Source organism: Triticum urartu, chromosome 1A (genome assembly GCF_056163025.1).
Source record: "Triticum urartu cultivar PI428250 chromosome 1A, HENAU_Tu73, whole genome shotgun sequence".
NCBI classification, from domain to species: domain Eukaryota; kingdom Viridiplantae; phylum Streptophyta; class Magnoliopsida; order Poales; family Poaceae; genus Triticum; species Triticum urartu.
This window is the reverse complement of record NC_141873.1, coordinates 400959077-400971042: the sequence shown is the minus strand read 5'-3', so window position 1 is coordinate 400971042 and position 11966 is coordinate 400959077. Positions and strand designations below refer to the sequence as shown.

The following is an 11966-nucleotide window of genomic DNA, read 5'->3' as shown; positions in this document are numbered from 1 at the left end:
TCTTTAAGTGGCTTACGAGGTAGACTTGATCATGATCCATATCCAACCTTCTCCCATCTGCTTCTGTCTCTAAAGATTAGAGTCATCGACGCGATTCAAGTCCAGTGCTGATAAAATCCTGCTGTCCAGTTCGGGAAAGCAAGTGATTGATTAGTTCCATTGGTCTATTGGCTTCAGCTTCCAGTCTACCTCATTTCTATCAAAATGATCTGGTGTCTATGTCCATGCCTGAGGTTGGTAAACCCTATATCTATTGCGGGGTGGTTTGAGGAAGGGACAGCTTGTAACCCACGACTTACTACTACGAAGATTCTGGCGGAGAGCTTTTCACATATAGATAGGTCGGGATGAGGAAGCTCCGTAGTCAACTAATAGATAGAAAATCCACCTTGTGAACCGTGTTTGTCTTAAAGTACTGTCTGAGAAGGAATATACCTGTTCCAATCCCTCTAGTGGCTATACTGATTGACATAGGTAGCTTTCGTAGTCAAAGCTCACAGGGCCAAATGCTCTATTGGAGTGGGCACGAACACACACAATCAAGGTTCGAAGAACTTCTACTTCACGCCTTGAGGATTCTATGACGCTCACTCAATGGTGTTGTGGCGATTGCAAGCAATCAATAAACGAGGAAGCCAAATTATGGATCCAGGAAGGCTGCATCAGAAGGAAGAGTAGGTGTTGCTATGCCGTTGGCTGGGACTGAGACAGAGAGAGGGGAGCATAGCCCCTATGATCCCGGTAAAGAGTTCCAACTAAGCTCTTCTCAGGTTCTTTCTTTCTCTTCCATTCTTATGTTTATATATTAAAGTGTAGTTTTCTTACTATAATATAATAATATTAATCTAATATGCCCATTGGTGTTCCAAAAGTACCTTACCGGATTCCCGGAGATGAAGAAGCGACTTGGGTTGACTTATACAATGTTATGTATCGAGAAAGGACACTTTTTTTTTAGTTCACTGCCCTATACATAGAAAGAAGTGCTTTTCCACCGGTATCAACATTCTATCTGGAATCAGTAGCGATAATTGTTGTATTGTGAGCCAGCCCCGTAAGACACTACGCACCTCCAAATTCTATATGATTTTTCCAATCATTTCATTTATACGACCTGCAAATAAGATAAGATCTTGGCTCGCCCTACAAAAAAACAACTATATGCCCTATAAACTTGCTTGCTTCTTCGAATCTCGAAATAACATATAGAAAGTGTTTCTGTGATGAGACCATTCTCGATCGATAAATGCGATAGGAGCCTATGTGTTTCACGGGCAGCCGGCCAATAGGGGAAGGTTGTGAATCCGGCGAACCGACCGCTTTAAGAACGTGATTGTCTTCTCTCACTCAGTTATCAATTGACAAAGATGACCCATTCTTTTTCGCCCTAAAAACGACAATGGTATGGTACTTTTTCTTCCAATCGAGATTGTGTGGGTGTCCGCTCATGTTCACGTTACATGCTAAATAAGGCTTTCGTTGGAAAAACCAACGCCGACGTCAAGATCAGTCTCCTTTCCTTTCTCTTTTCGGGAGCAGAGCTGAAAAAGATGGGAAATTCCAATGATTCTTCGTTCATTATCATGTCGATTCCTCACAATCGCTCTTTGTGATGCTGCGGAACCATGGCAATTAGGATCTCAAGACGCAGCAACACCTATGATGCAAGGAATCATTGACTTACATCACGATATCTTTTTCTTCCTCATTCTTATTTTGGTTTTCGTATCACGGATGTTGGTTCGCGCTTTATGGCATTTCAACGAGCAAACTAATCCAATCCCACAAAGGATTGTTCATGGAACTACTATCGAAATTATTCGGACCATATTTCCAAGTGTCATTCTTTTGTTCATTGCTATACCATCGTTTGCTCTGTTATACTCAATGGACGGGGTAGTAGTAGATCCAGCCATTACTATCAAAGCTATTGGACATCAATGGTATCGGAGTGCGCCTCTTAACGAGGGTGATTTAAGTGCAACGAAATGTACCGGTGGTTCGCGAAGCATCTGGCTTACCGGTCATCTCCCATTCCCGTTGTCGAGAGACTAAAAGAACTATAGCATGCCAGAAACGGGGAGTTGAGGTGGTTAGACCTATACCCCGAAATGCTCCCAGCATAGGAGCCTATGGTTCCATTCTTGTTATTGCTGGAGGTACACATACCTCTTCTCGGTGTGGTGGAGCGATATACGAAAAATAGATGCTAAGCCTGCAATGTCCGATAACGGGGCTTCAGTAGTGAATCTATCGGCACCACAGCAGTGGCATACAACTTTGGACCTAAGGGCAGGTCCCGTTACCTTTCGGAATGGGGGATCCCCGTTGGCAACAACCACGGTAGTAGTTGCGGAACTACTGGGCCAAGAGAGGACAACCTGTTGTTCCTGCTCCTCCTTCTTCGCTTCGGGGACGGAGGTCCTACGGTAGGTAAGAGCACGCACAAGCACTTGACCGAAGGGGACCAGCGCTTCTACTCCTCCACCGAGGAGCCGTTCTTGCGAGAAGCAAGGGATGTCGTGAACGGTGGGAGGTCAAAGAAAGAGAATTGACCTCTGAATACAGTGATCCTATGATCTAGATAGACTCCGTCCTTTTTTTTTTTAGATAAGGGTGACTCAAGAAATTGGGGGTGGGACCTGCTGGCATAATGCAGGCTGGAACGTGGGAATTCGAGGTCTCATGAACGAGTTTTTTTTCGTGGACAAACATACTTTCCGGTCTTTTTTATGGATCCTTTTAGATCTACGGGCCGGCCGTTCACATGAGCATAGGGAATCTATACTCGAGCCTTCGACTTGGCCCCTGGCAGGATAGGTGAGGAATCACTCTTGAGATCTGATCTATTGGGGCCTACAACTTCGCCAAAGCCGACTAGCATCCCTTTCCGTGGTGAACTGGCCGTCCCATACCTTCATTTTGTCTCATGTGTGTTGAACATTGTCTTCCTCGGTTCCAGCTTCACTGATGTAGGTAGGGCTGGGCGAGAAAGGGTCCCCTCTTGCCTATTAGTAAGCGGGCCTTCGATTCCACCGGGGTCTTACGGTCTCATAGAGGGGGGAGAACTACCTAACTAAAGAAGAATAGTGCTCTTTATAAATAAGAGTAGGCGTGGAGAGCTTTTTGCGGGGAAACTTGCAAGTCAAGTTTGGGGGGAGGCGGGCGTCGACCCAACCTTATGAGTATTCGGACTATAACAGTTCCGATGAACAGTCACTCACTTTTGACAGTTATACGATTCCAGAAGATGATCCAGAATTGGGTCAATCACGTTTATTAGAAGTTGACAATAGAGTGGTTGTACCAGCCAAAACTCATCTACGTATGATTGTAACACCCGCTGATGTACCTCATAGTTGGGCTGTACCTTCCTCAGGTGTCAAATGTGATGCTGTACCTGGTCGTTCAAATCTTACCTCCATCTCGGTACAACGAGAAGGAGTTTACTATGGTCAGTGCAGTGAGATTCGTGGAACTAATCATGCCTTTACGCCTATCGTCGTAGAAGCAGTGACTTTGAAAGATTATGCGGATTGGGTATCCAATCAATTAATCCTCCAAACCAACTAAACCGGGGAAGCTGAAGCGGAAATGCAATTCTCGGGTGAGGGAAGGGGGAAGCTCCAGGAAGGCTTCGCTCGCTCGCTCAAAAAGCTCTAACGCTCGTTTACGAGTGGAGTGCATAAGCCCTTATTGAAGTAGGGTGAGGCCTTACTACACGAGCTCGTAAGTCAAGCACGGAACGAGCCTTGTCTACGAAGCTTCGCTTCATCATCTTGCTTGCTTCTGGCGAAGCTTAACGCACTATAACATAGGCATGCATGATGGTATGGTAGGAAGACTCCTTTTAAGGCCGACCACTACATAGGAGCGATAGGAAGCCAAGCCGTCAAAAGGAAAGGCGAGCAGCCCTTATTGCAATAGCAAACGGCCTACTTATAGCCCTATTTATACCCTTTCTCGGGGACTTCAACGGGCCTTACAAGCTCAATAAATTGCAATTCTTCACCTTTTCCTCAGACAGTGGGAATGCATTTTCTTACTTGATTGACATTGACAGATATGTGTACCACACCGAACAAGCAATATGTCATATGCTTGATGTACCAGCCAAGCCAGCTCTTTTTTTCTCAGTTCCCTTATCCTTAGCGCAAAAGTAAAAAGAAAATGAAAGAGAGTTTGTATTTGCAAATGAAAATGAATATGGATCTAAATAAATTAGATAATCAATAAATAAGAATTGGAATAATAGAAAAAATCTCCTTCGCCCCTTATCTCTTCATCATCGTCGGTTCCGTCACTTGTGGTATTCGTTTAGAATCTTGTTGACCCTACTCGCTTACTCCTATTTTCCTTATTTCTTTTTCTACATAATTAATTAGAACTTTCTTGAAAGAATGGGGTTCTCTCTGGGGGGGCGCGCCCTCTCTTCCTTTTTGAGAAAGATGGGCTTGTTTTTTTTTTCAATAAGTTCTATTGCTTTGACACATTTAGTATATAACATAATATATATAAGAAAAGTACTAAAGGCGAAGGGCATTCTGTTGTACAGCTACTTTGGTATAGTTACAAAGGTAACCGGTAGGTGACTGTTGAATCGACAGTAGTTACGAAAGGGGGAAATAGCTCAGTTGGTTAGAGTGCTGGTCTGTCACGCCAGAAGTCGCGGGTTCGAACCCCGTTTTCCCCGCCCGATCTTTCTTTCTTCCCGAGGTCATACCTCTGCCACTTTACCCTGAGTTTCACTAAGGCATATAACCCCATTCGGGTAAGAGGAGCAAGCAGTGGGGAACATCTATTTATATGCGTGTTAGCATCAACAGCATCTTTTTGAAAGTAAATTACATCGATCCTCGGTGCTAGGTACTCAGGTAAGTAAATCCTGAGGATAGAACTAGAGCAAGTAAGCTCATCGCACTATCAAGTCAGTCAGGAACTAGTCTGCCAAGCTTAAGAAGAAGTGAAAAGTAAGCAAGTTGTCATCTAGTGAGGGCTAAAAGACACGGAGAACATCCCCCCTCTATTTGCCAATAGCTTCCGCCTTCCTCTCTTTCATTTCATGTCGGTTCAGCCGAGCCAATAGATTCCATAGGCGGGTCAGTTATAGCTGTAGTAGCCTTTGATTAGGTCCTTTCAATAGACTTTCCGTAGCTATAATTCGATAGACTTTCCGTAGCTCAGTACTGCTGATCGTTGACGCCCGCAACTGTACTTACGGCTGTACTTGTGAAAAGAGATAGAGCCGTCTCGCTATGACTCAAAGATGGTCAAAAAGCTAATAGATGGGCCACAAAAGGTAGAGGAGAGGGGGTAAGAAGAGTAGACTTACTACTGGATACAAGATAGGGTATACAGCTAAAAGGGTGAGATAGAGGAATGAAATGAGCCAGTGAAACGGTCCACGACCACAAGTATTGAGCTATAACCATAAAACTTGGGGAGTGCCTCAAGAAAATCCATTGAAATAGAAGACCCAGGTTGTAATGGAACAGACAAAGGTTGAAGAAGACCAGCAGGAAGGGTGTGCTCACTCTTGTTGAGTTGACACACATTACAGTGAAGAACAAACTTGGAGGGAGAAAAAGAAACCAGAAGGGACCCATTGTTTCTGTGCAAGTCGAACAATGATGGAAAAGCATCCAGTATGTAGCCGACATATGCCAACAACCCAAATGCACATATGCTAGTTAAGTTGAAACTCCTAAATTAAAGCGCAAGCAACAAAACTACTTTTTTGAAGGCGCGGAGCGTTGAAGAAGAGCATAGCTCGATTAACACAACTAGGGGCAATATGGTTCATTTTCCTAGAACACCACAACAAATGTCCCTACCAGCTGTTGCCAGTGAAGCTGAAACCATGGCTACCCCTCAACAAGCCTCTAGCTCTTATCCTAGGCCTGAACCGCCTGAACCTCCAATTACCGTACCATTGGTACTGAATACGACCACCACTCACACCTATTCCAGACCTTTAAACCCCTGACCACCTAGACCTCTAGTAGCAAAGCAACTAAAAGACCCAATCACAAAAATAACCCTCTCTATCCCCCTCAAAACCTTGGCACGAACACTTGTTTCCAGCCACCTATGGCCTTCCTCACAGCTCAAAACATGATAATATTAGACCTAATCCTGCACCTCCACCACCACAACCAAGACCCAATTCAATACCAAATATCCCATTTTCCCAACCAATACTTTTGCCCTATGCTGGAAATTCCATGAAACCAGAAGTGCCAATATATACTTACCTTAACCAACCGCTTCCAACTCAACAGCATGACCCGTACCAATACCTGCAAGAACAAAGGCCGCAAAATCAATATCAATATGGGCAGCAGATACATCAACCTCCTAGAGTTTCTTTTCCAATATTTGAAGGGGCCAGGTCTTGGATACAAAAGTGTGAACATTACTTTTCGGTGTACCAAGTTACGATTGGTACAAGGTAGAACTTTCGGCTATGCACCTTAGGGGGAGAGCTGAAAGCTGGTACAACAGTTTCTTAGTGAATAGGGGACAAGTATCTTGGCAAGAGTGAATTCAAGAGATTGTAGAGAGGTTTGAGGTAAGAAATGTGGTTGGTGTAGTTGATGAGTTTAATCACTTGAGGCAAAGAGGAAGCCTAGAAGAGTACAAGTCACACACAATTGGCAGAATTGAGGGCTGCCATGTTGAGGTGCAATCCCTATTACGATGACAACCTTTTTCGACAAAGTTTTCTTGGGGGTAAGGGTATTGTAAATAGAGATAGATGTTTCGTCCGGCTCTGAGAAACAATTCGGCAACCCCGCTCTTCCCTTTGCCTCTTCCACATCTATTTTTGAAACTTGATTCGGTTGAGTTTGAAGCAAGGATCTAATCAGATAACGCTTTGTTCTCCAATGAATGGAGGTGGAATAATTTCTTGAGATAGAGAAAGCTACATCTCGACTTTATTTAAACGAAAGAAAAAGGTTAGTCCTGCTCCTAGACTTCCAATTCCAAGTAGTAGTAACGGAAAGGAACAGGTTTAGGAGAACTTTTTTTATGTCTTTCTTATAGCGATCGCTGAAAGTCAGTCAATGCCCTGGCTTCAATGAATGAAGACCGATGGGCTACGAAGTGGAGATGATGTCGTCGTGTCATTGCTCGTGATGTCTTCACCAGGATTTGACTTACCAATGTGAAAGGTACCGTGCCAGTGGTTCTATCATTTAGATAGAGAGTGATCTTTCCTTCTTGTCGAAGAAAGATATGACGTTGGGAAGGGAAAGGGAGTAGAAACGTTTTCGTAGCCTTGGGGCGAAGGGCTGAGAGTTCCGTGATCCAGTTCTTTGAGCATACATAGGTTGAGGATGGAACTCCTATAGCAATCGATGTGGAAAAAGGCAACAGCCGAGAATACAAAGCAGAAAAAGCGAGTGAGATCTTGACTTTCTATTATCATACAACATAGAAGTATTTAATCAAATCAGAAAGAGCCCTGGGATTTGACCAAAACGGCATAATTGAAAGCTCTCGTCTCAGTCGCTCGCCTAAGAAAAGGTACCGGGTTGCTCCGTGATGACGAATAAGCAACCCAGCCCAATCCTTGCTTTCATAGAAAAAGGTGAATTTACTCGAATATTCGTTCAATGACTCAATATTTAGTAATCAAATCATGCGTTTGTTAGATCATTTAGTGAGAAATAAAACGAGAATAAAGAGAGAGTCCTCACCTCAATATCGACAACAATGACCTGGCAAGTGAAGTAAAGTAAAAGCAAAGTAGAGCCCGGTTGATGTCAAACGTTTTCAAATCTTACCCACCATATCCATTCATGCACGTTACTAGATGAAAAGTAAAAAATAAAGCAATGATGGTTTTTATCAGAGCCACTTTACAACCGGTTTAGCAACTTCTTCATGCCCCTACGAACGAAATATTTGGAGTTTGACAACTGGTTGACGCCGGTTGATACTCGAATGAATATATCGCCGGTAGATACTTGCTTTTCTAATGAGGTAGACACTTTTGCATGTTAAGGTTTCCACTTCAAACCATCCAGATTTACACTTCAATTTCTCGTTGTTGACACGGTTTACACTTGACTTCATTCAAACTGACACTTATGTATCTATCTAGGCGGGCGGGCACTTAACCAAACTCAGGTTGACACAAACTATACAAAAGTCTTAATTAGGGTGTTTTTTTCCGATCAACCCGAAACTCCGAACAGAACCGACCCTGACTAGACCTTTTCCCAAGCAACTCTGAATACTGGAAAATCTGAATGAAATTCGATAAGAGAAATCAGAGCATGTTTCTAAATTTGTGATAACTACTTATTTATGAGTGAGAAATGCTTCATGCGAGCACCCTTGGCGGCCTGCTTTTGAGACAGGGAGGCCATGCTCGTATCTATGCTTTTCATCATTGGTCTGGTCTACTCGTACCCCACCCCACAAGGTACATCTTCGACTACCGTGCTTCTTATCTTGACGCTATACATTCAGTTCAGTCAGTCCCAGAGACTTATCCTTCAGAAAAAGGTAATCCACCCATATTGGACTTTTCTTCACCTGGCCTCGCGGATTCAATACCGAATTCTCTTCGCATACCGGCCTGCTAATTCCGGGATTAGCTGTTCTCAATGACTGGTGGATGCCTCTTTTCTACCTTAGAAATCGTTTTTTTTATGTACCTTCTCCCTCTCTACACCTTTTTTCCGCCTCGCCGCCCAGAAAGACCTATAGAAGAAGGAAGAATTCAATCCGTATACTCCAAGCGCCGTAACTATCGCACTTTCCAAGCAACCCTCCAATGAAGAAAGTGCAATTGAAACAATCAAGAACGGAAAAATAATTAGACTCCCTCGTCAATTGTTTGGATTGGAATTAGGCTCCTCTACTCTAGTCGTCCTCTTCTATTTCGGGCAGTAGCTCAGCCCGTTCCGGGCCTTCCTTTACTGAATCTATTAGTAGTTGCACTTTTCGACATATGCCTTTATTTAGGCATTGGTTGTAGGCATCCCCTTCTCTTCAAGGAATTTCTGCGCCCGGTTCCTGATCAAGTGTTGGAAAAACCGGAATATGATGCTTTCTACTTCAGCAGTAGGGTTGGCCTGAAGCCAGCCCATAGAATAGATACGGGCGTGTTCTACACAGGAGTTCTTGTAGAACATGTTCCAATCAAACCTCTTTCCCTTCGTCTCCGGTTTTCAATACGAACAAGTGTCATCCTCTTCTCCCATCGTTTGGATGGAATACCCACGTGGAGCTGACCTTCACTTTTCAGAGACAGGGGCAAGCCGATAATTTGTAGCCTCCCTGGTTGTTTTCTGGAAATTTCAGTAGAAGTGAAGCCCTGTAGGAGCTCCCTAAGGACTCTAGCTAAGACCTTTTTGAGACCCTGGGTGACTCGCGTGGACTTATCCCCTCTCGGTAAGCCGAAGACCATATCGTCTGCGTAGCGTGCGTAATAGAAGACTACGGCCCCATCCTCTCGGACCATTACCCTTTCAAGCTTGGCATCCAATATATGGAGATAGCAGTGAATGAGGACAGGTTCAATCGGGCTTCCGAGCGGTATTCCTCGCTTCTGGCACGTGTAACTCTTACCTTTTCTATCTACGTGTGGTTTTCATGAAAACCTATTTTATCAACCTATGGACTCCTTTCAATGACAGAGTCTTTGGAGCAAATTGGTTCAGGATTCTAAGGTTAGAAAAGAGTTACCACTCAAGGGAGGAACAGGATATGTGGAAGGCTATCCTGGTGGCTCAAGACTGACCGGTATACCTGGACCAGTCTATATTGAGCCATATTCATCAATTCGTCAGGCAATTTGGCCTCACACAATGTATCCCTGTTCCACCAGACGCTTAATCAACCCTGGAACACAAGAGAACCCTTCTTATCGAAGAGAATTGCGTATTAAACAGATGAGAGAAATAGCCCTAAATATGTGCATCGAGTAAGTCATTACCTTCTATTCGATCTCCAGTATCGCTCATCAAGTACTTGATCAGATTCCTCTTTTTTCACTAATTACCATTTAAGTGCTTTTGATTCAATTAGATACTGGTAATAACAGTTAGGCTGTTATTACCAGTATCGTTCAGTTACCAGTAATACTTCAATCATTAGTATAGATAGGGATAGAAAGACCATCCTGGTGCACATGCTATGGGTCTTATTGTTTGTTGGGAAAGCAAGGAAGACTAGCTTTGGCGTGGGAAGCTTACCAATTTATGCGGTGGCTACTCGATCGAGAAGAAAGAGCAGTTGTTACCCGCCTCCACTATTAAGCAGCATGAGCCACTAGACTGACTCGATATCCGTGTGTGGATCCGCCCGAAGGCAGTCGATTGGAAAAGATGAAGACAAGGAAGAGCCATTCTTCATACATAGGAGCGAGTGGTCGAAATGGAAAGCGGACAAACGGAATTCTGTACAACTATAGGGTTCGGTTCTTTCTTCTGTCCCAGGTCCTTTCTTCTCTTGCGGATCTTTCTTACTTTTATTCCTCAGCTCGCTTACAAAAACTACATATTTTTTTTTAGATATGGACCTGGGGTTCTCGCTTCTGCGCAAGCTATTTCCGAACCTGCCTGCCTTCGGGGAGATGGGTTGGGTCATACGCGGGACCTACCCCGAGGAAGGAGGCTTGAGGCGCGCTAAATACAATTGTTTTATCAACACGGGGTGGAGAAGGCATTGCAATTTCCTGCTTTTATGATTGCTTCGATTCCTCTGATTCTTCTTCTGACAGGAATTACCAATCCTTTATTGGCTATGTCATCCTCTGTTTAGTAGATGTATGGTATGGTATGGTTACTAGGTAGTGTTGCTCGATACCCGAGCTTGCACCAGTATTAGCTGGCTATTCCACTATTGCCAAAAGAATTCTGGCTATTGGCTTTCCAGCTTTCACCTCTCTGCAGCTTCTGGAGCTGCTTAAGCGCTTAACTTCTACCAAAGTGTGGTATACATTGGATGGAATTAGAGTGGGCGTGGCTACCTACATCGGGCAAGAATAGGAGTCGTATTTCGTTTTGTACCACCGAATAAGATAGCGAGAAATCAGATCAAGAATGGAACCTGTGGACCCTCCGACAGTACGAGCCCTTGTTCGCTTGGTTGCTCAACCCCTATCTCCCAGGCTACGACCTATCGCATTGCCTTCGATGAGTCTATATCGGATGGGTGTTCAAGTCTTTTGAAAAACCAGCCCATTCTAGTCTATCTGTCCCACTCTAAAGAAGATAGTGAACCTGAGGTTGTGCTGTCTCCAATCCCACGAGTCCAATAGGAAGAGCTAGTCCTCTAAAGTAAAGTAGGCGAATTATGGCTAAATCAAATAATTCTTACTTTCACGGCCATCAAACATTCCAAGACATCTCTTCAAGACTATCCGACTCAGCTCTGCGTAGGCAGAGCCAGGAACTAGATCCGTATCCCATGATCAGTAATCTTACAATTACACAACCACCAGATCCTTTAGGTTTGTTCGATCTATCGATAACTGATAGACAGACGCCTTTGACACTTCCTCCAGGTGGAGTTGATTAACACTCTCATGGTTGGTCGATGGAAATAGCAAGACGAGACAGACATGATAATCTGAGAAATATATGTGGTGATCCCTTAAGCAATATCTAAGAATTCAATGTGTCCAAGATTCAATTGATTGGTTGAAGCCAAGGTCTCGAGCTAGTCCATCTTCCTATATGATATTCTTAATAATGCGCAGCACCAAGCCTGAAATTGGGGAATGAATTGAATCGATTGCCTTCCTTTCCTGGACTGGACTGAAACTAATAGGCTGCTTCCTCGTCTGTACTTCAACTAGGAGGTTGTTGATATCACTCTAGATTCTCGAAAGGATATTGGATTGATTTCAAATCAAGGAAACTATTGAAATCGGGTAGCGAACCTATTGTTCCTTATTCTTTTGTCCTCCTCGGCTCTAGTTGAACAATGCACACACCCCGCTTTAG

At 43.9% G+C, this 11966-nt stretch overlaps 1 non-coding gene across 1 annotated transcript; it reads left to right on the top strand.

The window, feature by feature from the left end:
* The first annotated feature begins 4619 nt into the window (after positions 1-4619).
* TRNAD-GUC (transfer RNA aspartic acid (anticodon GUC)) lies at positions 4620-4693 on the top strand. Its single transcript has one exon. It is a non-coding gene; the product is annotated as a tRNA-Asp (tRNA).
* Positions 4694-11966: the final 7273 nt, after the last annotated feature.